Source organism: Notamacropus eugenii, chromosome 3 (assembly GCF_028372415.1).
Source record: "Notamacropus eugenii isolate mMacEug1 chromosome 3, mMacEug1.pri_v2, whole genome shotgun sequence".
Classification (NCBI taxonomy): Eukaryota; Metazoa; Chordata; class Mammalia; order Diprotodontia; family Macropodidae; genus Notamacropus; species Notamacropus eugenii.
Window position 1 is genome coordinate 99,681,899 of NC_092874.1, and position 27,265 is coordinate 99,709,163.

At 35.9% G+C, this 27,265-nt stretch overlaps 1 protein-coding gene, 1 long non-coding RNA gene and 1 pseudogene across 2 annotated transcripts in view; 1 reads left to right on the top strand and 2 right to left on the bottom strand.

Annotated features, from left to right (window-relative positions):
- CNTNAP2 (contactin associated protein 2) overlaps positions 1-27,265 on the bottom strand; it is a 2,725,119-nt gene that overhangs the window by 998,510 nt on the left and 1,699,344 nt on the right. The window lies entirely within an intron of this gene.
- LOC140533092 (uncharacterized) overlaps positions 1-27,265 on the bottom strand; it is a 41,129-nt gene that overhangs the window by 7,142 nt on the left and 6,722 nt on the right. Inside the window, exons 2-3 of the long non-coding RNA XR_011976796.1 lie at positions 8,545-9,088; positions 8,366-8,431 (exon numbers count right to left, since the gene is read on the bottom strand). This is a non-coding gene — a long non-coding RNA (uncharacterized lncRNA). The remainder of the gene's footprint in view (positions 1-8,365; positions 8,432-8,544; positions 9,089-27,265) is intronic.
- LOC140533088 (transcription initiation factor TFIID subunit 12 pseudogene) lies at positions 9,290-9,784 on the top strand (annotated as a pseudogene).

Here is a 27,265-nt window from a genome sequence, read left to right on the forward strand (position 1 = left end):
ACTAGTCTGTTAGAATAATACAAAGGTATTTCAAGAATACTATTCACTCTGTGTACTAACACTCAATAAAGTGGAAAAGGAGAAAAAAAACCACATTTGGACCTGGGTAAGGAGAAGCAGATGAGGTAAACTCTCTACTTGTTGGGATTGGAAGTTCAAATCCGTGTGGACGGTCTCGGGCGGGTAAAAGTGGGACTTCTAAATCTTAGAGTCTTACGAGGCCCTCCATGAACAGCGGGGATTCGAGAAGGTCAGACTGAGCTAGCTCGGCTAGCTCGGGTATTTCCGCCTCTCCCCGGGAGATACGTGATGGGTGGAGTCTCCCTGCCCTCGAGGTCGTCCCGGATCTGGGCACACTATTGTTATCTAACAGCACGGTATTCAGATGCAAACTGTGCGGCTGAAGGTTAAGTAGGATTGAGGAAGCCTGAAAGCTCTCTTAGCACGTGAGGAGCCAAGAGGACAGTAGGCTCCGCTTCTCTTCTCTTCTCTCTCCCCTCCCCCTCTCTCCCCGCTTGTACTTCTACTTCCAATCCCTTAAGATCCTAGCCTCCTTAGGAAATCTCCCCCTCTTCCGCCTAAGGAAGACCCCCCTGCACTTGTAACCGAGACCCTGAAATAAAGCTCAACCCTTGCTCAACTCTGGAACGTCCTTTCTCTCATATGAGCATCCAGTTTTGGCCAACCGAAGACCTCGGAGGTGAGGTAAGAAGACTCGGGTAGCCCACACAGGCCTCTAGGCCTGGCATCTACTCAGTGATATTTGAGTCATAATTGAATAATGTTCCCTATATTTTCTTTTCAAATGATGCTTCATGAGCAGTCAACTACGAAAATCAAGGTGAGGTGAACAGTTTAGTGTTGTAATCAAATAACACTTTATACTTTTAATCTGAAGCACACTTAATGGAACCTGGTAGTGTTCCTATAGACAACCTGGAGGACAAGACAAAGAGCCTGCTTCTGAGATAGGGGTTCAAGTATAGGCTCTGTTAGACATGGTTTTTGAACCCAGAACCAGTGACTTTTGTTCTTAGTGCCAGTCAGGTATAAATTTCCATTAGTAATGGGAGTTTCCTCACTAGGAATAACTTAGGTCAAAAAGGCATCTCAAAGATCTTGATTTCAGGATTTCTTTACACTCTTAAAAGTTATTGAAGATTACCCCTGGCTCTCCCAAAGCTTTTGTTTATGTAGGTTATAATCAATCAATATTCACCATATTAAAAATTAAAACATCTCAGTTTTAGTTTGAAAATAGTTTTGACCTTGTGGACTTGCTGCAAGATGATCGGGGATTCCCATGGGTTCCCCAAGGAACTTCTAGGAGAACCACCACCCTTTGCTTGTGTAATTATAGGTTTTATTCAAAGCAAAAAGTATTATTTCAACCATGGTGAAAATGGAATGCAGGTCACAACAATGGCCATAATATTATTTTATACAGACAAGCTGCATTTTCACATTTGTTTCTTTTTTAAATTAATTTATTTTTAGTTTTCAACATTCACTTCCATAAGCTTTTGAGTTTTAAATTTTTTCCACCTTGCTCTCTATCTCCCCAAGATGAAGATGATCTGCAGTCTAATATAGACTCTACATATACATTCTTATTAAACATATTTTCACATTAGTCATGTTGTAAAGAAGAATTAGAATGAATGGGAGGAACCATGACAAAGAAGAACAAAATAACAAAAGAAAATGAGAGCAAATGGTATGCTTTGATCTGCATTTAGACTTCATAGTTCTTTCTCTGTATTTGATAGCATTTTCCATACAATGTTAAAAAAAACCAAACAAACAAACAAAAAGAAATGTAAGTCTTTAATACCCACCAAGCAGAATCTTCAACACTTATCACTTCCTTTCACTTTTAGATGTCAGCCCCTATCTATCCTTTGGGTCCCCCAAGCCAAACCAGCACCATGTGCTTCTCTATGCTCACAACTTAAGGGGTCTTTCAGCAGAATAATCAATTGTACATTCTTCATCCCTGGCTTTTATACATTGTATGTAGATGAGTTCTGAGTCCTAATGCCATGAAGACAACACCAAATAATTTGCAACGTGTTTGGGGGCAACCTGGAGTAGAGGTAGAAAGCACGATGAGGATGGCTTAGATTGTTGGAATCTGGAAGTCTTAATCTAGAACAGGGACAAATGTATCATCCTACACAGATGAAAGAGAATGAACTGGTGAAAAATCTATGTGAGCCCAGGGACCTGTGTCAAAACAAGGGGCTCTGCGCATTTAGGGCTCTAAGTACAAGTAGTTAGTGACCATTAAACACTTTTTCTTCTGCCTCCAGAAGTTTATGGGGATAGGTCTTCGTATGCCCAGCTGGACCCCGACTCATTCTCCCTAAACACCTGACTCTCTCCCTTCTGATGAGGAGGTCACATAACTTCTCTGGGCTTCAATTTCTTTAACGATAAAATGAGTAGGTTGAACTAGTTCATCTCTCAGTCATAGAGTCCTATCGTACAAGTGCTCTAAAATATCTAAATTTGGTTTACTTTCAGAACTGACTTTATAAGTAGGCAAAATGAAAGAGGAATGTGATGTATTCCTCTCCTTCCAACAACATAAGGACGAAAAAGAAGAGAAGTAAGAAAACATCTCCACACTCAGTCAACAACTCAACAAACATTTACTCAGTGTTTACTATTTGCATGGCACTATATTAAGTTCTGGGAATGGAAACAGAAGCAAGTGGAAAGACAACAAATAGATATTAAAAGCATATAGACAGCTCCTGCCCTTCAGGATTTTACATTTGAACAGAGGAAAGCTGCACATAAAAGGAACTTGAAATTCATGGTGGGCAGGGGAAGGGACAAAATGGTGGAGAAAGAAATTGGGAGTAGTGGGGCTAGAGAGAAATGAAGAAATGAAGGCAGCTTGACTTGACCCTTCCTAGGAGGAACTATCTGGTTAGAGCAAGGACCTAGAGTCCTAGAATGATAATAGTGAAAGTGATCTTAAATATCATCTAGTCTCATCTTCTCATTCCAGAGATGAGGAAATTTCAGTCCAGTGGAGGGGAAATGATTTGCCTGTATTATGGCAGAATTACCTCCTCTTCGAGTTCTCATGGAAGGCCACGGTGCCATATCTATCACAGTGCAGAATTTATAGGGATAAATATTTAGGTTTTATCAGGCACAGGTTCAGGAAGTTTGGAAAAAAAAATAACCTCTTTCTTTAAAGTTTCTCTAAAGCTTTTACAGAAAATTTCTTTAAAGTTTTTATATTTAAAATTGCATCATAGAGACAGAGAAAAAAATTCCTTTAAATATTGCAACTTTTTACATTATTTTAGGCTATGGATGTTAAAAAAATTACATAATGCCACACATTCTTCAATGTTCTAAAAGTTGAACAAACTGATTTAAATAGAATCATAAAATCATATGCTTCTTAAAGAAACAAACCTAGTTAAACATACTCAATAGGGGAAAAAAAATGTCAGGTTACAAATTAAACCACATTTAAAGGGTTCATAATGAAGTGATTGAAGGGGGAAAGGATTTACATGACACCAGTATAAATAAGGAGTCAGAAACAGCCGGGATTCTTCTTCAAATAATGATCACTTTGGGAAAGTCAAATTCCCCTTTGACTTATAGCAGAGGAGTGCAATGCAGTCTTCCTTTAACACGATTATTCCATGAGTCAGGTTTTAGTCAGATGAGGTTAATATGAAGAGTAGAAAGCCTTTCAGTTAATCGAAAGGTAAAGAAGTAATGATCCTGAGGTTTGAATCTTATAAATCAATAATATAAAATTTAAAAATTTAAAAAAATTTAAAATATGTGTGTTTCTTCATGAACTAGTTACAGCACTGGGATTAGAAAGCCAAGTCTTATACCAGGTAACCAATACTTGAAATTTCTTCCATAGGAGAGAGTCTTCTTACTCTATGATCAGATGTCAAAGATTATTAGTCAATCAACAAGCATTAATAAGCACTCACTAGTTTCCCAGTATTGCCACTAAGCTCTGAGGCTACAAAGAAGTATAGACACAGTCCTTGACCTTAGGGAGTTCACATTCAAATGGAGAAGACAACATGGGGACTGATCAGATACATAAAATAATAGATCTAACAAGAGTAAACAATTACAGAGCGCTTTAAGGTTTGCAAAATATATACAAATATCCTCACAAAAGTCTTGAAAGAGAGGTACTATTATATTTTTGCCATTTTACAGATGAGGAAATTCAGGTTGAAGGAAGTGATAGGATTTGCCCAGTGACACCAGCTAGTAAAAGTCGGAGGCCACATTTGATCTCAGGTCTTCCTGACTCTGGGCCTAAAACTATTCATTTCACCACCTAGCAGCCCTAAGAAGAAGTAAGAATGAAAATGAAAATCACTGGAAGAAATAATGCCATTTCCAGAAATTCATTCATACTAAAGAGTGGTCAACAAATCAACAACTCTAAAAGGTCGATACCAGATCCATTTCCTTTAGGAAGGTGAAAGAGGCCAATTGAAGAGAAACCTCTTCAAGTATCATACAGTACAACCAAGTACTTCACCATTTGGCTACAATTACTTCTGTTTACTTCTAATGCCAGAAGAATAAACAGGAATGAATGAGGAAGTGTGCTCGTGGAGAGCTTTCATGTTCTCAAATACCATCTACTCCATGTACTTATGGATGCTGAAAATCTGTTTTAAAAAAAGACAAAAGTTTTGCATTCCAAAACTGTTGATCAGGTTTAAAATACAACTATCTCACTGAAAATATTTGACTTAAATCCACAATAAGGAGTAAAGGGCTTAGTTCCTTTTCAAGAGCAGATTTAGGCAGGAAGGAAGACTATAGTAACTGGGCCACTTGAAAGATGGTATTGGAAACAAACGGAAAAAAGAAGCAGAAACAAAATGGGTTGACTTCACAGTTCTCCCTGGGGATTCCAGGTTAATAATGAGCATCCAAATGATAAATTTTATTGTTATTGTTCAGTTGTATCTGACTCTTCGTGACCCCATATGGGGTTATCTTGGTAAAGATATTGGAGTGGTCTGCCATTTCCGTCTCCAGTAGATTAAAGCAAACAGATTAAGTGACTTGACCAGGGTCACACAGCTAGTAAGTATCTGAGGAAGAATGTGAACTTAAATCTTCTTAACTCAAGGACCTGCACTCCATCCACTCAACCACCTGGCTGCCTTTTATCATACGGTAATAAAATCACTGTTTGGTATGGCTGGCTCTCAAGCCATGGGTATCCATGTCAATGTTTGCTAGAACCTCTGTCATGTATTTTTCAGTTTCATTAAGTGGAGTCTGAATTTTCCTGGGTGATGTTATCTAATGGAAATATTATTTTTTGAAGGTCCAAATATCTCAATCATATCCTGAGAAATGTGTGGCAAATTGTAGCTGCTCTCAAAAAAGGTCTATGACCAAGTTATTCTTCTGCAGCCTTCTACTGACAGAACTGAAGGAAATCCATTTCCTACAGGCATTCCTTTAGCTGCTCTAGCTCTTAATCATACTACATATTCCTATACACATAAGATAACACTGAATATGAATTTCTATTTTTTTTAACTCAAGAAATCATCTGAAACCTCTACTATTTTAGAAAATTGCTCTTCTTTGCTTAAGATTTACTATGAGAATTGACATTTTTTGCTAATTCTCATAAGACTTAATCTTGACGGGTGAAGGAAGCAAATGAGATATTCTCATTAGAAGGTCCAATAGAGGCCAATCTTACTCTGATCTTCTTAGAGCTGCAAAATACCAGTTCACTCCCTCATGCTTCCCCCAAGAGATATTTCAGAACAAGAGTTCTAACAGTAATGACACAGAGAGGATTTTTGTAATTTTTATTTTTGTATCTTTTTGTGACCTATGAATATACAAGTTGGTAAGTTTCTCACATAGGTGAGGCTGATGCTGCTTAGGCCCTTCATAGTTATCAGGCATAACAAAAATATGGCAAGAAGAATAATTAAAAGATAATCTGTATATATGTGAAATCTGCTCATCTACATAAATAATAGACACATCTATGCATGTAATATGTGATACATATAACATGATGATATATATATATATATATATATATTATGTATATCTATATCTCTGTTTTGAGACAGAAAGAGAGAGATTCTAAAGCAGTGATTAAATAGTACTTTTTCCCCCTCTCAAATTCTATAGCATCTTTATTTTGGGGGGATTTGCGATTGTGATGGAAATTTTGAGAAAGGAGCATTTCTGTAGGAACGCTAGTTTTTTTGTAGTAAATATTTTTGATGATAGTGGAAGGATGCTATAGTAGAGAATGAGATATCCTCAAAACCAGGCAGATCTGGATTCCAGTCCTACCTCTGAAAAACTGGCTGTATGACCCTGAGTCACACTTAGATCCTCAAGGATCTAGTCACTTCTTTAGGATTATAAATTGCAAAGAAGGTGGCAGCTTAACTTGGTAGAGGGAGTTTCCTCACCTGAGAGTTCCCTATACTAATGAAATCAGTTTCAAGCTCTATCTCTGTTTTGGGGGGCATGCTATACAGCCCAATTCTGATTCTATAAGTAGCTTCTGAAATCTATTCTTGCTATTTCATAGTTGGTATGTGGGTGTTAAGCAACACCTCATAGTTTGCAAGACTTCTTTAATCTTCACAAGTTAAAAATACTAGAATTGCTTTGAATGTAGTTATTTTACACTCAGCAAATATTGATTTTTCTTCTGACACCTTTAATTTCTAATGGAGCTTGAAATTAACTTTGGTTTTTTAATTCTGTTTCATTCAGGGTCTGTACATAAGGACCATTAATAACATTCAGAGGTCTGTGAGCAAACTCTTTCTACACTAGGAATCCAGTATGCACTTTTTAGAAACTGGATCTTTATCATTTTGAATGAAGAGGTTATGTATACATAGGGGCATTCCTTTTCTTATATGAACTAGTTATTCAGCTAATTAAATTTGAGGATCACACAAACGGCTCTTGCGGGTAGCAGAAAGCTGCAACTTATCACCAATGAAGAATTGTTAAGAGTAGCAAAATAAAGGATCTTGTCAAAGAGATATGTGACTAGAAAAAGAGATGAATGAATACCTAGTAGATACCTGGTGAGAGTGAGTAACCCAAAGGATGTACTTTATTGGTATCCATTCATCCATGAACTAGAGCAAGGCCCAGGAGGGTACAATGGAAAGAATGCTAGATTTAGAGTCAGAGAAATTGGTTATCATCCTAGCTCTTCCACTTACTACCTTCTTGACCTTGAAGAAATTACCTCATCTCTCTAGCCTTAGTTTCCATAAAATGAATGGTCTGGATTACATAATCTTAGAAATGTAAAGCATTTCTAAACCCTTGGTAGGCAAAGTATCCTATTGTTCCCACATAAGTTATGCTGGTTTCTTTAAAAGTTACTGAGGCATTTCCTGACACTCAGTGGCTCAAAATATTTTTCTCATTCCTTCATAACTTGAATACAAAGCACGCAGGAAGATCTGAAAGAGTTCTCAGTCACTTGGCTGAATCGACCTACTCAGTGGACTCTCAATACCCATCCTTGTTGAATACCTGACCCTTATGGCTAAGTAAATCTTATTTTGTCAATTATGGTATGACCTCCAAGTGTCTCATTTTGTTCAGATATCAAATTTAAATTCTCAAGGAACTGGACTGTTTAGGCCAACTCAGAACAAATAAATACAGAGAATTTATAGGAAAATATGGACAAGAATGGGTAGATGTGAATGGCTTTCAACCTGAACCATTGAAAGGGATAGTAATCAATACGGTTACAGAGACATTAAAACATCAGCGTGCCAGGATCTTCTCTAAACAGCAGGTTGTTGCCTGAAATTTGCCTGCAAAGGTGAAGCCTTTCAACGAGTTGATTATGTCAGTAAAGAAATACAACAACCTGTAGAATGCTTAGAGAATGAGGTGCTCCAGGCTGCTGCAATACTCTATTGTAATTATTATTCATAGACACTGAGAGTTATTACATAAATGTGGGGATTCAAAAAGAATCAGACCACCTTATATTTGATGCCAGTACCATGCTCAACAGAACATAACATTTCTTTGAAAATAAAGAATATGCTTTAGTGCAAGGGTTGGCAAACCACAGCCAGCAGGGTCGAAGGAACAAGAGTGACTTTGACAGTTTTCTCTTCCTCATTGAGGAGGTTAGGGACGAAAGGTCCCCAAGATCTGGAAAATCCATGTAGAAGTTTTGGTCCCCCACTTTTTACCAGAGATGTCATAATTATTATCTATTAAAAGATAAAATATGTTGCTATTATACAATACTAAACACATATTTTGTGCATTTCTGAGTTCTTAAACTTTTTCTGTGTCATCTGCTGACCTTTGAGTGTTGTCTGTAGCTTCTGCAGAACTTCCTCCAAATTCCCATTTAATTTCTTATGCTGATCTATGAAATATTGAAGACACAATAGGGAAGGTTATGGTGTAGATGGGATAATTGTATATTATTAAATAAAAATTTATTACATGTAAAGATTCTAAAAAGAAAAAAAGTCTTACCTAATAGCGGTCAAATAAAAACAGGGAGCTGGCCATATTTGTCTCTGTGACTACAGTTTGCTAACCAGTGTTCTAGGACAGAAGTATCAAAAATAAGGGTAAAGGGCCACATAAAGTCCTAGCCAATAATATTTCAGGGCGGGCCAAACCAGACTAAAATGTAATTGGAAAATACTTAACAAAATAAAAATACAATAAAATACAGATAATATTATATTTTAAATTTGGGTCAATATGCAGCCCATCCTTATGTACGGTTTACTGACTTAAATTCTTATAAAATTTGACACCACTGCTCTAAGATATGTCATTACTTCTAAGTCAGCATTAAGAACATAGTTTACTACTGTATTCCTCGTTCCAAAGTTCGTAAATATGGGACTTTCCTCAGTGGTGGATAAGAAAGCCCTGTTCTGCATGAATGATGGGGAGGACTTGGGAAGAGCAGGAGACAGATGACCTCTTCAGTTTTTTTCTTAAGTCATTTCCAGTTTTCTTCAACTTCCTGTTCACTTTGGACCCTATTGTAGCTTCTGGCTTCCAGCTTTGAGAGAAAAAGAAGATGACAAGCTGACTTTAGGTTGTTGAAGAAAAAGACTCTAGAGCTGGGAGTGCAAGTTTATGCCAGCTGGGACCCTGGGGATCATGGACAGATAAGACTTGGCTGCAATTGATTGGCCTCAGTCTCCACAATGCCCCCCCAAAAACGGGACCTTAACAAGCTCCATGAACCAAAAAATCTGCCAAAGCCTGGCAGAGTATGAACCAGTTTGGCCCCTCAGCCTTGATCAACCTCTCCAACTATTCATCCATAAAACTGGAACCTTTCAGCACTCCCCTCAGGGGTCCATGGCCAACAGTACCACAGTGGGAAAGATGCCAGGCCTCCTGGGGGGAAGGTGGCATTTTAGTCCAAAAAGCAAGTAGGTTATAACCAAGAATAAATTATAGAACCTGGTTAAAGAAATAGATCCAAATGAACAGCTGGACAAAGATGTGAAAGACATGCTACTACAGACTGCTGATGCCTTCATCAAGAGTGCAGTGATGGCAGCATGCCAACTGGCACAGCATTGAAACACTATAGAGGTCAAAGATGTCCAGCTGCATTTAGAGCACCAATGGAACATAGGGATCCCAGGTTTTGGTTCAGAAGAAATCTGACCCTGCAAAAAGGCCTGCACCCACAAAGGCTCACAAACACAGAATGATCTTGATCCACAAAACAACCAAGAAATGACCCATGGGAGGAGCAGGGAGAAGACAGCACTGCATTTGGAGACACCCGAGAGGCCTTCAAAACATCGTCTATGTAATTTATCTTTATGCTTTAAAGAGAAGCATATATATTTTTATTAACAGTACAGCAATATCTATAGTGACTGAGGAGACGTGCCCAAAAAACCTAGCCATCCTATGGTCCTAGTTTCCTTCCCTTTTACTTGCCCTCTCAGAAGGGAGCAAAGTATCTCAGCCCAAAGGAGGTTTGATTTGTGGTTTATCCTAAGTGATTGTCCAAGAGACAGAGAGCATCCTAGTCTTGTTTGGTGTGACAGTAGAGGTTTCTGTTTCATTTTCTTTCCCCCTCCCCCATACTTTGTAACATCAGTGTTTATATGAACATAACTTTGATTTGGTTTTCAAAAATAAAGATGTTATTAATCTAAAAAAGAAAAAAGAAAAAGACTCTGGGAAGACATGAAAGGGACAAGTAGTTTCCATCTTGACCCTATCCCCAGCTTACTATATTACAGACTGGAGAGTTTCCCATTGAACAAAATCTAGAACTCTCTGTTGTTTGAAGTGAGTTATCTTGCTCTCAATGGGAGAACTCGATCATGCTTTACTCTCTGTTATATGTTCTCCTACGTATATCTTCTCTGATTTCTATTTTGCTACTGATTAGGATAGGTGGTTTTTCTCTGCTAATTGTTATGTGGGTTCATTGTAGAACTGGAATCTGATGGAAAAGGAGACAAGCCTTAGATATAAAACTTGGGGTCCTTATTCACTCCAATAATGAACAATGATCAGAAGTTAACTTGTAAACCTCATCCCCTATACCAACAATATGGGATATCGAGGAGCAGTATTCATCCATGACTGAGAACTATCCTGGTGGGTAAGGCTGCCAGCAAAGCTTTATTATAGCTCTCCTACTTTCGTCATATAAAGACTTCATAAGTATGCTACCTAGGGCACTGGATTTGGGATCAGGAATATCTGAAGTCAAATCCTTCCTCATAAACTTACTAAGTATCTTGCCCTAAGCTTGTCAGTGCCTCAGTTTCCTAATTTGTAAAATGAGTTGGTTTAGTGGTCTCTAAAGACCTTTCCAGTTCTAAATCTACAATCCTGTAAATCCCAAATATTCACTGAAAAAATACAACTAAATCGCTTTGGTTTTATTTTGTTTTTAAAACTTCTGAGAGGCAGCACAGAGTCAAGAAGACCTTATTATGGGTCCCCACTTCTCACACCTATTGGTAAGTCACTTAACTTCTTAGTGTCCCAAGCAACTCTCTCAGACCACAAATTTAAAGACCAATTGGTAATCATTATTAGAAGCAGATTTAGCCTAGGAAATCACAAGATCAGATCAAAACAAAAACAATAACACTTCTGCAAAATAGAAAGCCGATCTTGTCTACCATGCTACCAACTGGAATTTCAAAGAACCAAAAGTTCACCAAGATGCAAGTATAAGTTTTCAATGGACTGTCTAATAAACAAAATGGAAGCGCAGTTTTCTCAAACCAATCAATAAAGAGACTGCTGGAATCTAGATGGTCCCAGCATGAAAATTATGGCTTGTGCAGATTAAATTTGGTTTTTTTGATTATAGCGTGTGAGAGTGATGTTTGTCAAGTGTCAAAATGAGCCCATTCCCCAGATAAGTAACCACATGTGGTAGGCTATAGGGACTAATTCTCATTTCCTTCTAGTTAAGATCTTAGGGTGACTGGCAAATGAGAGGAGAAAGGGGAAAGTAGAGGAGGGAATAGCATGGTTTGCATTCAAAATGAAATCTTAATTGATTGTACTATAGTTCTTTTTAAACACACCAAACTAATTGAACTTTAAATCTCTATGCCTTTTCAATATGTGAGGCACTCAAAGCCTAATATAAATGTATAGAGAATATGGGAAAAAACTCCTCCACTAATAAACTCTCTTCCCTGCCCATTAGTATCCTATCTGAACATTTCTCATTTATTTTATTTCCTAGGATTTTTTTCTCATATGAATTATTACTGTTTTATATGCTCACTTCTGACGATAGAAGTTTGTATGTACTTTAGTCTTTAGGTGTGAATTGCAACTAAAAAAAGGACAACACTGATCAATATAAAGAATTACAGTCAATCTGATCAAAAGAAATTATCGAAGTTGAAATCAATTGATTGTGGGTGAGTGGGCCAGTGGAGTGGGCAAAAGGGAAGGGGGAAGAAAGCAGAGGGATTGTTTTCATCCTTCCACATTCTGACTTCCTTTGCCTTAATGGCTCTTCAGGGAATTGATGAAAAGTTCTGTGTAAAGATAATAGATCATCAGGAATCTGCAATTACAGTTTCTTCCCTGAAGAAGGTGTAGTATTTTCACATGGCTCCTTCATTCTTGCCCTATACTAGCAGAATAGAAAAGTAGTGATTCACATTTATGTGACACATTACCAAACACTGTTTGCACAGGATTCCAGTGGGGTAGGATGAGTAGGTTTCTTACTGGTGGGAACCCGGGTTCATAGAGATGTTGCTTGCTGTGTCACACACCCATTAGAAGATATTCAGAACTGAAACCCAAGAACTTTGAGGTTCATCCAGTGCTCCTTGTATATAACACAATGCCTAGCCAAATATGTAATGTCACTGCTACTACCTCATGACATCTTTTTTTACAAGATGGAAAAGGAATCCTACTGAGGATTGTTCCTTTTTCAGAGTCATTGTTTGAAACTTCCCTTCCCTCGTGACCAACAGGATGGTGGACTAAGTATATCTTCTAGTCCCCATTAATTCACAGACCCCAAAAGAGGAATAATGTACTCCAGATAAAACAATGACAACTGAATCAATAGAACCAGAAAGCCAGAAACAAGATAATTAAAAGCCTTATGAAAGGACAGAGGAAATTGTGAATCCTTAATATCCTCAACTCTCTTTCACAAACTGGCTCCAGCATCCATTCTTCCCCAGAGACCAACAAACTGACCTATAAGCTTGGGACTCACATAGGACCCTTCAGACTATATAGAGTCTTCTGGAACATTCCATCTTCTCCCTATATATCACTTTACTGAAGCAAGAATCAATAAACTGATTCAAGGGACTGGATTTCTTTCTTTTTGGGGTGATCCCTATGTTAGGCAACATTTATACTGTAGAGATTCAGATCAAAATACTTATTTCGCTATACTGCAACCCTGCTTGTTGTGTTTGTCCTTAGTTCGAGAGGACCATGACATCAAGATGATGACATGACTTGCAACTGACTTGGATTTGAGTGAGGGAGGGCTGTACAAGGTCATTAACCTCACCTCTTCTCCGAAGCCATCTGGGTCCAGTGGCCAGATATTCATGAGGATGACTGGAGGTGGCACAGGATGCAATATGGGACCCTGGCCCTTTCAGGCTTAGGTCTTAACACAATCTTATTTTGAGTGAGATACACCCATTCAATGAAAACCTTTCTTTAAGTTACTCAAGGGATGATCCCTTTAATCAAGAAAAAAAAAAATCAAAAGACAAATAAGCAACAAGAACAACAAACCCAAACCACGAGAAGCTGAGTTAGCCCAGAAAAATAAGTGCTAAGGAAGGAAGTGGGGCAGAAGACTCACCCAGGCCTGAAGGAAAGGGGACTGAAATTCAACTGAAGGTAGTGCTGTCCAAGTAGCAGTGGTTAAGGGTAGCGAGAGAAGCTAGTGAAAAATCTATCTACCAATATTGGAGGAAGCTGAGGCAGCTTTGGAGTCTGAAGGGAACTGATGACAAAACCTAACTTTCACAACAGAAATAATGATCAGATTAGAAAAAACCTGAAATCTTGGTGATGAATTTCTTTGAAGAAGTAAAAGCAAAAATAACTGATGTAAAATACAAAAATAGTGAAGGGTGATTTGGAAGAAGATAAGCAAACAGCAATAAGGGTAAGAGAACACTATCTTTAGATTAGTAAAAGCAATTAACCTCAAAATGAGTTTACAGAAAGAAATGAAATATCAATGTCCCAGGAGAACCTAACAACTTCAAAGATTTGAGTAGCATTGTAAGACAGATAAACATAGCACACAGGAGGGTGGCTAGCACAGGTTCACTCTTGATCTGGTCAGACAGGAAAGACACTAGGAAGGGGTTAATAATCTTTATTCTAATCTAAAGAGGATGCTGATAATGATAGCACAACTCCTATTGCATTCTCTCATCACTCTTCTCTCAGGAACTCTGAGAAGTAGAGGCAACTACCCTATGTTTCCATTGGGTTAATTGAGACAGGCACAACTGTGCATTCCCCTAAATCCTTTCAAGCCTCAATGGGGGTCTGTTGAGGCAAATACAGATTTTCCCCAAGACTTGATGGGGGCCAATCAAGGCACGTATAATATTTCAGCTTGTACATTCAACCCTAAGTTTCCCCATTCAATCACCAATGCCCACTTACTTTATAAGGCAACAGAAAAAGAAGGCATATTACCAGCAAGAGCTTCAGAAATTTACATTACCTCATCCCTGCACAGCCACAGTGGATGTTTATATAATTTATCTTTCTGTAATGGTGCACAAGTGTGGTAGAAATGTTTTGAACCATAATTGTGGGAATTCATATCTAAAACCTGGGTACAAGAGATTGTTATGACTATGGATCCTGGGAAACTGAACTCTTAAGAAATAATAATAAAAATTCACTTTACACACACGAAAACCCAACTTACACTAAAATCCACCTTACATACAAGTACATTACAGGCAACACAAAAACAATTCCCATAACTTCTGCATATAGAAATCAACTTTTCATGTACACAAGATAGACCTGAGTCTCAGTCAAAGATCACCCAGAGAACGTAAGCTTTCCTCATAGACTCGTTAAGTTAGCAGTATATAATCCATAAATGACAGACTTGGAGTAGGAGGGTACATCAAAAGTCATCGAGCTCAATTCACTTATTTTATAATCAAATAAATTGAGGCCCAGAGAAGGTAACTGATATGCACGAGGTTACACAATAAGTTGCAGAGATGGGATATGAACCTTGATCCTCCAATCACCATTCGAAGAATTAGTGTTATTTCCCATGTAGCAAGCTGAATGTGTCCTCTGTTAAGTTTGAAGTGGTTTAGGTCATCCTGGTCTACTGAAGTTCAGGTCTAAGTAATTCAGATGCATTATAAGAAAAACAACTTGATATAATAACAACAACAAAACAATAATGAATTTACAGAATACTTTAAAGTTTATAAAATTTTCAAATATAATTTCATTTTATCCTCACAGTGACATCAGGTAGAAGTTGCTATTATTACTCTCGTTTTAGAGATGAGACAATTGAGTATAGGAGAGGTTAAGTGACTTGCCCAGGGTCATACAACTAGGGTCAGAGGCAAGATTTGAACTGAGGTTTGCCTAACTCTGGGTTCAGAACTTTATTACCTGGGCCACCTCTACCAAAAGAAGCCAAGGAATGGAAGGAGGGAGAAGTGCTCTTATTCTGATTTGACCATTGATATATCATATGAATAAATCACTTAGTTTCTATGGGTCTCAGTTTCTTCATATGTAAAATGAAAGAAACACTAAGTTCCTCTAATTTCTAGGCTTCCATCCAATTCTAAAAATTTGTTTTCCTATAACCACATTACAGAAACCACAAAGGAGTCTGAATTTGTTGACATTTTTTTGAGTAGGAGTAAGTTTTCAATAAGATGATGGATTATTATCATTAAAAAGGGCTATTCAGTGGCAGATATCCATATGGTGGATCTCCAGGAAAGAAGCACAGATGGATTTCAACTGAGCCCTGCATTTTATGGTGAAAATAATTATGGCACACCCTCCCCTTACCATAGCCAAACTGACAGGGGGTGTTGCTTTGTCCAAATCGATTGGATTCTACTTTCTCTCACTCCTACTATAGGGGTGGCTGGACCCAGGAACCCTGCCAGGTAAGGTATGATTTAATTGCTGTCTCAGAGGAGTTTACATGCTGCCAGGGAGACTGATCTGGGCAACGTGAAGCAGACTACTGAGGTAAAATAATAGCTATTTTGTATGGGCCAAATGCATCCTGGTGACTTGTGACAAGTGTAACATCCACAAGAGCAAGAGAAACCTTTCAAAGCCTAGAATAGCTGCCCACAGATGTGGTTCGGTATCAGCCACTATGGCTATATGATTGGGCTATTTATTGAGGACTGATTATAGAGACATTCAAACATGCAGCAAATTATATTGTCCCCCTCACTGGAAAGAAGAAATAAGTTCATTCTTTTCATCAAAGCTCAGATGAATTCATGGTGTGTTTCACATTTCAGTTTGTCTTTGAAAGGAAGCATTGTACAGTGGATAGAGGACCCACCTGAGAATGAAGAAAGCCTAGGTTCAAAAATTGCCTCTGAAACACCAGAACTGTGTAAACGTGAGCAAATACCTTAACCCAGGGGCTGGGGAACCTGCAGCCTTGAGGACATATATGGCCTTCTAGGTCCCCAAGTGTGGCCCTCTGACAGAATCTAAAGGGCTGTGCTTGAGGACCTAGAGGGCAACCTCAGGGCCTCAAGCTAATTCTCTGGAGCAGGAATTCTTAACCTCCTATTTGTCCTTGACTCCTGTGACAGCCTAATAACACCTATGGACCTCTCAAATAATAATTTTTAAAAACAATAATAACTGAAGGAGATGCCAAATTTTGCTTACATATTAATAAAAAAATAAAGATATAATTTTGTTCCCTTCCAGGTTCACAGACTGCTTGAAAGAACCTCTTTTTTTGGCTTTAAATTGCTTAAGAGTAGACAACTTGTATTAGAGGAGGTATTTAAAGGTGAGGGAATCATGGGTGCAAAAATTTCCAATCCTCCTCCATTAAAAAAAATTAAAGGATTATCTGTAAGTGATTTTTTTTCACTAAAACTTATAAAAAGTTATTGTTAGAGTAGCAGGAGAAATATAGCTCTCCATTGAAAGCTTCCTTAACATCTGCTATACTTCCTTTCTGAGTTATTTTTCTCCCATGCTTTCAGTCATTTTCATCAGGTATTAACAGGAATAGCACTGAAATGGATGGTCACCTTCAGGATAAATCATCAAAGTATCAATTACACTTTTCTCAGTTTGTCTGCTCCTGGGGAATACATATATGTAAGATGAAGATGGGGTGGGGGAAAGGGGAAAGAAGAAGCATCTCAAGATGAGCCCAAATGGAACCTTATGATTTATTCACTCTAGTTTTTACAGTAAATACAACCCAAGATTTGGGGCAGAAGGAATTAATTCTCCAGGTCCTCATCATGATATAAAACTAAAAGGAGAAAGTTCAGTTTGATTCTAAAACAGGCATTTTCTTCCTGCTTTTCCAGTATGAATATTCCCAGTATGTCCACTTTTTAACAGTGGCAAAATTTTGGTATAGATGGGTAACAGCTGGAGAAGTCTTTGAAAGGAGGTAATTTCTCATTCTGCTAGATACTTGTATTAATGATCACAAAATACATTTTTGTTTCCCCAAATGAATTTTGTAACTCAATATAGAGTTAATTGTAAGTAACCAGCTGATGCCCTAGCCTAAAACATATGCTAAAAAGTCTGAGCTAAAATTAAGAGAAAAACATAGAGATACAACGACAGACAAGAGAAACAGACAGAGGGAGAGAGACAGAGATTCTCAAAGCAAGAGAAAGGGAGACAGAGAAAGGGAAGGAGCAAAAGTCACTTCTTTCTCTCTTAGTGAAAGACGTTCTCTGGAGGAAGACATCAATAAATCAAAAGTCCTTAGTATATTCCCCTAAATTCTTGAAACTTTAGCCAATCAGAAATAATCACATGCCTGTGGCCTGTAAACTCTGTTTGGAACACCTTGCTTGCATTTACATGTTAAAAAGAATAATCCCCTTTTCTTAAATCTCACAGCATTTAGTAATATAAATAATGCTGAATTTTATTTGAAAAGAGTCAAGGTAAAAAGCAACAAGGTCAAAAGTTTAAGATACTAGGGCTCAAATTAACATATTTTGTGAATTATGTAGTGTGCTTCCACCATAAATATATGTACATATAAATAAATGCATACATATATCTGTATATGCATGTTTCTATTAAACACATTATCACCATATACATCTACATACATGTATATGTGTGTCTGTGTAGGTATTCATGCATACATACATATGTGTAAGTACACACACATATATAGTGTGTGTATGTGTGTTGCTATGTGTAATATTAAATGTATTTTACATGTATATGTTTCTGTGTATCTGAGTGTAGGGTGTTGGTATGTTTTATAAATGCAAACACTGAAGAAAGGTACCATGATTCAATAAAAATGCCTAGAAAGATTGAATAACTACATAAAAAAACCCCAATAATGATAGATTTCAATCTGTATCATATATACCATATGCCAGAATAAATTCTAATTGGATCCACAATCTAAACAACCAATAAAACAATTTAAAACCTGGAAGAAAAGGGACTAAGGCTTGTTTTTTTTTTTTCAACTGAAGTGGAGATACAATTTTTTCAATCAAATTTAGAATTCATTGATGACAAAATCACTCTATTGGATTCTACACAGCTAAAAGTGTTTTGCAGAATAAAAACCATCTGGGTCATCTGTTTCTAAGTACCTAAGAAAGTATCTGGAAAGTAAGTGGCACAACGTAGAGTGCTGCAAAAGAAACCTTCTAGGAAGGCCTCAGTTTCAATCTCACTGCAGACTCTTAGTAGCTGCTTGATCCTGAGCAAGTTACAACCTCAGGCTGCCTTATTTTTTTTTTTATCTCTAAAATGGGGATAATAATATTATTAATAACACTTATCTCCCAATATTCTGAGGATATAATGAGATAATATTTTTAAGTTGCTTATCAAATCTTAAACTGTTATATAAACGCTAACCGCTATAATTAAATTTTGGTTGATTGTTTGACTGACTGCAGAAGATAATGTTACAAATTTATAACTCAATAATTTTAAGCAACCGATATGCATTTGGCTTTTGCTCCATTTCATAGTTATCTTTCTGGTTGGGAGGCTTGCTTGTTATTAAAAGACATTCTTGAAGTGAATTTGTCTATGACATTTTCAAAGTCTTCTATTTCTCAAATATGTATTTTTTGACTTTGGATCAGTTGATAACTTATATTCACTGTTCAGGCTTCTTAATTCTGTCAATGGTGTACTCCAATTTCTATGATCTTTTTATATCCTCTGAAAATCCACAGAGTGGCCAATTACATGCTAATACATTTAACAATTTAAGTGAAAGTGAAGAATATTCACAAAAATACAAATTGCCTAGATTAGCAGAAATGGAAATAAATTATCCAAATATTTTAGAAAAAGAAAATGAGCACACCATAAATGAGCTTCCCAAGGGGGAAAAAACCAGAATGAAACAGATTTACAAAGGAAACCTATTAAACACTTAGAGATCAATTAATTCCAATATTAAATAAATTATTTGGAATAATAGGCTAAAAAGGGACCAACCCTACCAAGTGCCTTTTATGAAACAAATATGATGCTGATACCTAAACCAAAGAGTAAAAATGGAAAAAGACAATTACAGACCAATTTCATTAACAAATATGGATGCAAAAATACTAAGTAAAATGCTAGCTAAAATACTACAATGATATATTACAAAGATCGTACATTATGAGCAGGTGACATTTATACCAAGAATGTAGGGATGACTTAACATAAGAGAATTTATTAATATAATTGATTATAATAATAATAAAAGTTAGAAAATCATATGATTACATTAATAGATGGAGAAAAAGCTTTTAATAAAGTATAACACTCATTTCTACTTAAATATTTGAAAGTATAGGTATCAATGGATTTTTCCTTAAATTGATAAAAAGCACTTATCTAAAAGCATCAGCAAGCATTATTTGTAATGGGGATGAACTAGAACCCTTCCCAATATGAGTTAAACGTGAAATAAGGCTATCTACTGTCACCAGTATCATTCAGTATTGAATTGGAAACCCTAACAAGAGCAAAGAGAGGAGAAAAAGAAATGAAACAATGAAGTTATTCTTTTTGCAAATGATATAACATAATGAAATAATTAATAATCTTAGCAAAATAGCAGGATGCAAAGTAAATCCACATAAATCATTAGCATTTCTATTTATCACTAACAAAATCATGTAAGAAGAGTTAGTTTAAAATAATTTCTAGATAGTATAAAATACTGGGGAGCATACCTGTCAAAACAAACTCAGGAACTATATAAAGAAAATCACACACACATACACACACAACTTTTATACAAATAATGTCAGATTTAAATAAGTGGAGAAATATTAATTTGTCATGGGTAGGCAGGGGTCAATGTAATAAAATGACAATTTAACCTAATTTATATATTAAATGCCATCTCAAGTAAATTACCAAAAATTATTTTACTGAATTGAAAAAAATAATAACAAAAATAATTTGGAAGAACAAAAAGTCAAGAATGTCAAAGGAACTAATACAAAAATATAAAGGAAGGAAGTTTAGTAATACCAGATATTTTTATATATTTTTATATATACATATATGACAGTATAGTAACCTTATATAAAAACTTAACATGCTTGAATGACAATTCACTATTTGGTAAAGAAAAAGAAAATGGGAAAACTGGAAATCAGTGTAGCAGAAATTGGGCATAGAACAATATCTTATACCATTTACCAAGATAAAGTCAAAATGGATACATGACCTAGGTATAAAGGAGAGATTTCAAGAAAATTTGAAGAACAAGAAACATATTACTTATCAGACTTATGGCTAGATGAACAATATGGATAAATCAGAGAGAGAACAGAGTGCAGTGCAAAATGGATAATTTCAATTACAGTCAATTAAACAGGTTTGTACAAACACAACAAAAGTAGCTAGGATCAAAGAAAAGCAGAAAATTGGAGAAAATTTAACAACAATTTCTTAGATAAAGGTTTCATCTCTCAAATACAAAACGAACTTTGTCAACTCTATAAGAATACGTGTCATTCCCCAGTTGACAGATGATCAAGGGATATGAACAGGGAGTTTTTAGATGAAGAAATCAAAATAATTTATAGTCATATGAAAATAAGTTCTAGGTCATTATTGATTAGAGAAACACAAATGAAAACAACCTTGAGATACCATTTAAACCTATCAGATTGTCTAAAATGACTGAAGGGGAAAGCAACAAATGTAAGAGGAGTTGTGGAAAATTTGGAAGGTTAATTCACCATTGATGGAATTGTGAACTGATTCAACCATGTTGGAGAGCAATCTTGTGTATGCCCAAAGCGTTATTAAACTGCCTATACCCTTTGACCCAAAAATATCACTATTTCCAAAGATGCTTAAAGAAAAAGAAAAACAGCTTATATGTTCTAAAATATTTATGGCAGCTCTCTTTGTGGTGGCAAAGAACTGGAAATTGTGAGGATGTCTATCACTTGAGGAATGGCTGGGCAAGTTTTGGTATATGATTATGATGGAATACTATCATACTATAAGTAATTATCATGAGCTTGATGATTTTAGAAAAAAATCATGGATAAACTTGCATGAAATAATGAAGAGTGAAATGAGCAGAACCAAGAGAATACTGAATGTTATTTTAAATACAACGTTGTTTTAAAAACAACTTTGAGTAAATGTCATTTTGAATATTATAAATATTCAAATTAACGAAAAAGGACATATAAAAGAAGATACTATCCACATCCAGAGAAAGAACTGAAAAACAGAAGCATGTATAGAATGATTTTCCAGCTACATCTATATCAATCCATATTTGTGTCTAACGTAAGCATCTCTAGGGTGGGGGGAGGGAAGAAAATAAAAGGAAAAAATATATAACTTTATTATATATTTAAGAGGAATAGCAAGTTGCACATGACAGATTTGCAGTTTCATGTGCAATCATCTTTTTTATTATACAATATTATGGGAATGTTTTATTTCATAAATGAAAAATAAAACAATTATAAATTTTAAAAAATCTACTCTGGCCCTAATTCTTTTTCCTTGGCAAATGATCTTTCCACTTCTTTTGGTAGCCTGTAGTTTCATTTTGAGTTCTTCCTTGTCAGAATACTGACAATAATTTGTATTTTTGCTACTTGTTTTGTGTAGTTCTGGGGGGGAGGGAACATTTCTTTGACAGTTTCCCTCAAAATAGTATCTAGCAATTTCTTTTTTCTTATACATTCTGGGATGTTAGGAATCTTTAAATGGTTGTGTCCCATTCTAGACTTTGGGTCTGTCACTTAGTTCTGCATATTTTCTATCAGTGTGGATAATTCATTAACTGTTCAGAAGTTGTATTCCCAAGTTTTTCACATTGTGTGTCTTTCTATTTTCAGAAGTAGTATGTCCAGTTTGGGCTATTTGTAGAAGTTTTCTATGATATTTTCCCTCATTATTTCCTCCTTTTTTACATGTCTTCATTATTGATTGATTTCTTTATGATTTTTAATTTTTTTAAAGTCTTGTTTTGGTTTTGTGATTTTTTTTTCAAATTTATTACTTCTAGTATTCTGGGGTGTATTGTATTGTCTCTTTAATTTTGTTGATTTTTTAAGGTCATCTTTCTTCTCTTTTTTTGTGTGGATATACATGGAAACTTCTTTCCTTTCATCTCTTCATGTCAACATCTTGTATTAGTGTCTCTCTTGTATTGATATTTAGCTGTTTTCTGAGATTATATTCTAGTTTCCAAATTAAAATAAACTCCTTGAGAACAGCCCTGTCCCATACTTCAGTATTCATACGGTAGATATTCTTTGCTTCAAATGTTTACATTTACAGACTAAATGTTAGGATCATAGTGAATGATCTCCGTTGGCAGTGTTAAGCACAATGTTGAAGGTAGAGATCAACAAGCAAATAGAGGGGAGAGCACATTCCAATTATTCCCTTGATTATCAATTTCACTTCTGTTATAAACTGGCATAGGCAATGTCCTATCAAACTAGGATGGGGTTATTTGTACAAGTCATAATATGTTTGGGCATCTGTCTAGAAGAGGAGCAGAGTGCTACATCAAAGTATTTGATAAAGGAAATTCAAGGATAATGCCTAAGATTAAGTTTTCTCTTCTTACATCTTATAGTACCCTGTCTAGATCACTCTTTTGCTCATGTCACAGTCTATCTTATCTCATACTTTATCAGTGAACATCCTATTAGCACTTAGTAGATTAGAGGTTTCTTGAATGTTGGAGCTGTGTGATTTTTCATCTGTATAATTCTAATACTTATTATAATAGTCCATAGGAGATAGGTGCTTAATAAATGTTTGCTGAAATGAACCAAAGAGAAGAGAAAAAATGTTTTCCATGGGATTCCAGATTTGGCCTCTAGTACTGCCTGGAGTTCAGTTTGCATTTTTCCATACCATGGTATACAGTCCACACCTGCTTACTAGTCCCTCCAGCAAACTTTCAAGCTTTTCCTTTTATACAAGCAAAACAGTTTCCATTGCTCACGCACAAGAAATAGTCACTCTGAAATATCACTCCTTTTTCCATTTTTTCTTTCCATTTCAACTAATTTCTTTCTTTTCCTTTTGTGTCTTCCCCTTTTCCAAATTTTTTTTCATAGTCCAAGGAAGTGGAAGATGATTGGGAGATCCAGAGTTTCCATTCTGTTGTATGTCAACCACAAGTCTCGATGAGATAGTCCCCAAGGCCCACATAATAAAGGGGAGAAGGGAAGAATGACAATACCTAAGACCTGACATTGGTGTTCAGTTTCCTTCGTGAAGTTGTGAGGATCACTGTTTCTCTCTACAGTATCCTTTTTCATGTGCATTTGCAAATCGACTTTTTTTTTAAAAGGAGCTTTAGTCAAAGAGAAGAAAAATACTGCTGAAAGCAAGGCAAGGCTACTTCTAAAACTGAAATTAAACCATTTCTTTCCATTTTTATCTTAGTCATCTTTCCAAAGCAATTCATGAAGAAACAGATTAATTTGTAACTTTAGTTGCCTCAGAAATATAGAGGTCTTTGGGCTTTATTTATAAATGGCCTGCGCTATTTTAATCCAATGTGATTTAGTTTGCTGTGCCTAAAAGATATGACAACAGACTTTAAATCCCTTTTCTAATGCTTCTGAACAGGTTATACCTTTTCATTTCCCTTGGGTTCTGTTTTATCCATTTACATCAGATGAAAAATGCAACTAAAAGAACAATTGGGGTTATTGTTTCCCTTTGTAATAAATGCATTTTCAGGAACTGATATTTGGTGTTTTGTTTTTTTCTGGCTTTGCAGCAAAGTTCCAGTTATCATAAGGCAGGAAGTCTTTCTCAGATGGAGAAAACTGTCACACAAAAGCAAAAAATTCTGAACATTTTAATAGTCTGCATTCTTCACATTTTAGAGGAATTTCTGTTAGATGAACGAGTGAATGAATGAATGACAGCACTTAGCTTCAGGGTTTAACTTCTCAAAAGTCCATGGGATCACTGCTTCTCTTCACAGTAGTATTTAAAAAAAAATGTCTGCTATGTACAAAGGATTGTCCTAAGTACTGGAAATTCAATGAGAAAAGCAAAACAATCTATTTCTGCTCTTAAGAAACTCACTTTCTAAGTATGGAGGCGAACATATATCAGAGAATAGCTAAGTGGTGCAATGGATAGAGTGCCAGATCTGGTCAGGAGAGTCATATCTGGGTTCAAATCTGGCCTCAGACACTTACTGGTGACTGTTTGCCTTAGTTACTCATCTGTAAAATGAGCTGAAGAAGGAAATAGCAAACTACTCCAGTACTTTGCAAGAAAACTCCAAATAGGGTTAAAGAGTTAGACATGAATGAACAATAATCAATTGAATTATATAGGAGGTTTCTGCTGCATATTAGATGAAAAGATCCTGGGGTTTTTTTATTTTAAGGATAGGGGCAATGAAGATGGTTATGCATTTTCTTTAATAACATTTTCATAATAAAATCAAATTTGTTTCTGATAGTGAACTGTCTGGCAGTGCCAAGGACTTTGGTGGTAAGAACTATTTTTTCTAGGTCTTCAGTAGCTAAGGCTACAATATAATACTATCTGAAGAGTTCATTTTATCAGAATTTCCAAAGTACAACTCAAAACATACCCTTACACACTTCATTTTTTTAAAAATTTCAAAAAATATTCATTGAAAAATAACTTTATTATTTTTTAAGTGAACCAGTTCATGATCAACAGCTGAAAATGAAATCTGTACTCATGATACATGTATTTAAAAGAAGCTAAGATTTGTTTATCATGGATTTGTGCTTTTGTAATATGTTCTGACTTTATCTACCTCAGAATAGACCCTTATAGACCTTAATGGCCCTGGACTAAAAGGCTGGTTATTTTCTGGAAAGAGTTAGCATTCTAGAAGTAGTTATACATTAGCTTCATTTCCTAGATCCAGACAAAGACAGGGATGATGGCATTGACATGAAATGTACATATGTTCTTGCATTGATGTTGTATGGGTATGTCCAACTAATGGTTTATATGCTTGTAATAAACTCTCTCTCTCTCTCTTTGTCCACACACACACATTATTCACACATACATATATAGATACATATATATGTGTATCTCTGTGTGTATTGATACGTATATTCATAGAGAGACAGACAGACAAATAGATAAATAGATAATCGATTAGAGTTTTGGGCTTTGCTTCTTTTCTTTAAAATTGTAGACCTAATTAACACAATAAAACACATGTATTGTCATGATTCCTTAACACTTCCTTTAACCTTAACCTTTTTGAAGAGGCAGCATAGGATAGGAGAGAGAATACTGGATTTTGAATCTGAGGGCTGGGTATGAAATCTGATTCTGCCATTATGTGACTGTCACTAAATTATCACCCTTCTGAGTCTCCTTTTCCTCATATATGAAAGAGGGAGTGGGGCTTGATGAACTCTGTGGTCTCTTTTAGGTCTGAATCCATGATCTATGTAAGGCACAAAGTTCAGTTTTCTCTTTTAATAACAGCACAATTTATATTTCTCTTTCACTAGAAAGCCATAATCAATTTCATTAGTATGTACTCTGTTATCATGATTTTGTATATTTCACTATAATATTCTATTACAATTTGGTTTGTCATTACAGTTTGGTTTGTCTCTTTACTAAATAAATGACCTGACAAATCATTGTGCATCAATTCTCTGTTTGTCTCTATATAGTATACTGTTACTTGTCGTAGCTATGTATGCTCATTTCTGTTAGTGTTTCATGCTGTCCCCAATGCCATCTGTTCTATCCCACTATGCTTTCTCCTTCATGCTTTCTTGGCTTTCTCTTCATTTTTCTCTCACATCTTTACATTGGAACCTATGGGGCTTGGCTTTTATAATGACAGCCAGCTAAGCCAGCAAACTGTGTCCTCATTTCCTTTTAGGATGGCAACCCTTCTACATCGTTTTCACTGACTTTGATGCTTGTGATTTAGGATATTTGGGAGAACCAGAATTCTGATGGCTGGTAAACCAGATATTACATTAGTAGACTTCTCTGGCTATCAGCAGGTATGATTAATTTCTTTTATATTTTTCTTTATTTTAAACTATCTATAGGTGTAATGGATTATAAATAATATAAAGTAGAATATTGAAGATCCACTGTAGCTTTCATGTGTAAGTTATGGGATGCACTATTATTTAGTTTGCAAATTTATGTTCCTACAATTAAAGATGTCAGAAAATAGCATTGTTTCTTCTTCAAATACCAATTTATAGAGACTTATGAAGAACTGATTTCTGGATTGGCACTGCTTTTTCAGTGACTTTTATCATTCTCCAACTTCAGGCTAATCACATAACCATTAGATTGAAGGAAACCTTGAAAAGTCATTTACTTCATTCCCCTGTACAGGCTTCAGGCAGAATGGCAACTGAAACATCTAGATCAGATGAGAATCTGTCCTTTTGTCCATTGACCTGAACACAGAGCACAATCTCCCTTACTAAAAGAAGTGAAGATTTTGTAGCTGTTAGAGGTACAATTCCCCACCCCAAATCTTTTCTTAATTTCACTTTAGGAAGGATATGAGAAAACTATCCTTTTCACATTTGTCTTCAGTAACTGATCAAATGATTTTTAGTTTCAAGAGTATTTATGAGTAGGTGACAGAAAGGTTTGGCCTTTGAAAAAATAATTTCCCAACTATAAATGAAAAAAAAATAGCATTTGGGGGCACATATTAATAGTCTATAAGTTGAGAAACCATAAACTAGCTCCTTTGTATTTCTTCTCTCTGCTTTCATTTTGAAAACTATTTTTTTTAAATTGTTAAAATGTATATTTTCTACTTCCGATTAAGGGGAAAAAAGAAAAAAAAACAAAATTCTCACAAAATATGCCTATTCATGCATAACAAATTCTTACACTGTTCCAAAAAATATGTCTCATTCTGTATAGCAGCCCACTCCCTATCTTCCAAGAAGCCTGATTCATCCATGTTCCTCTAGAATGGTGGTTCATTGGAATTTTTAAGGTT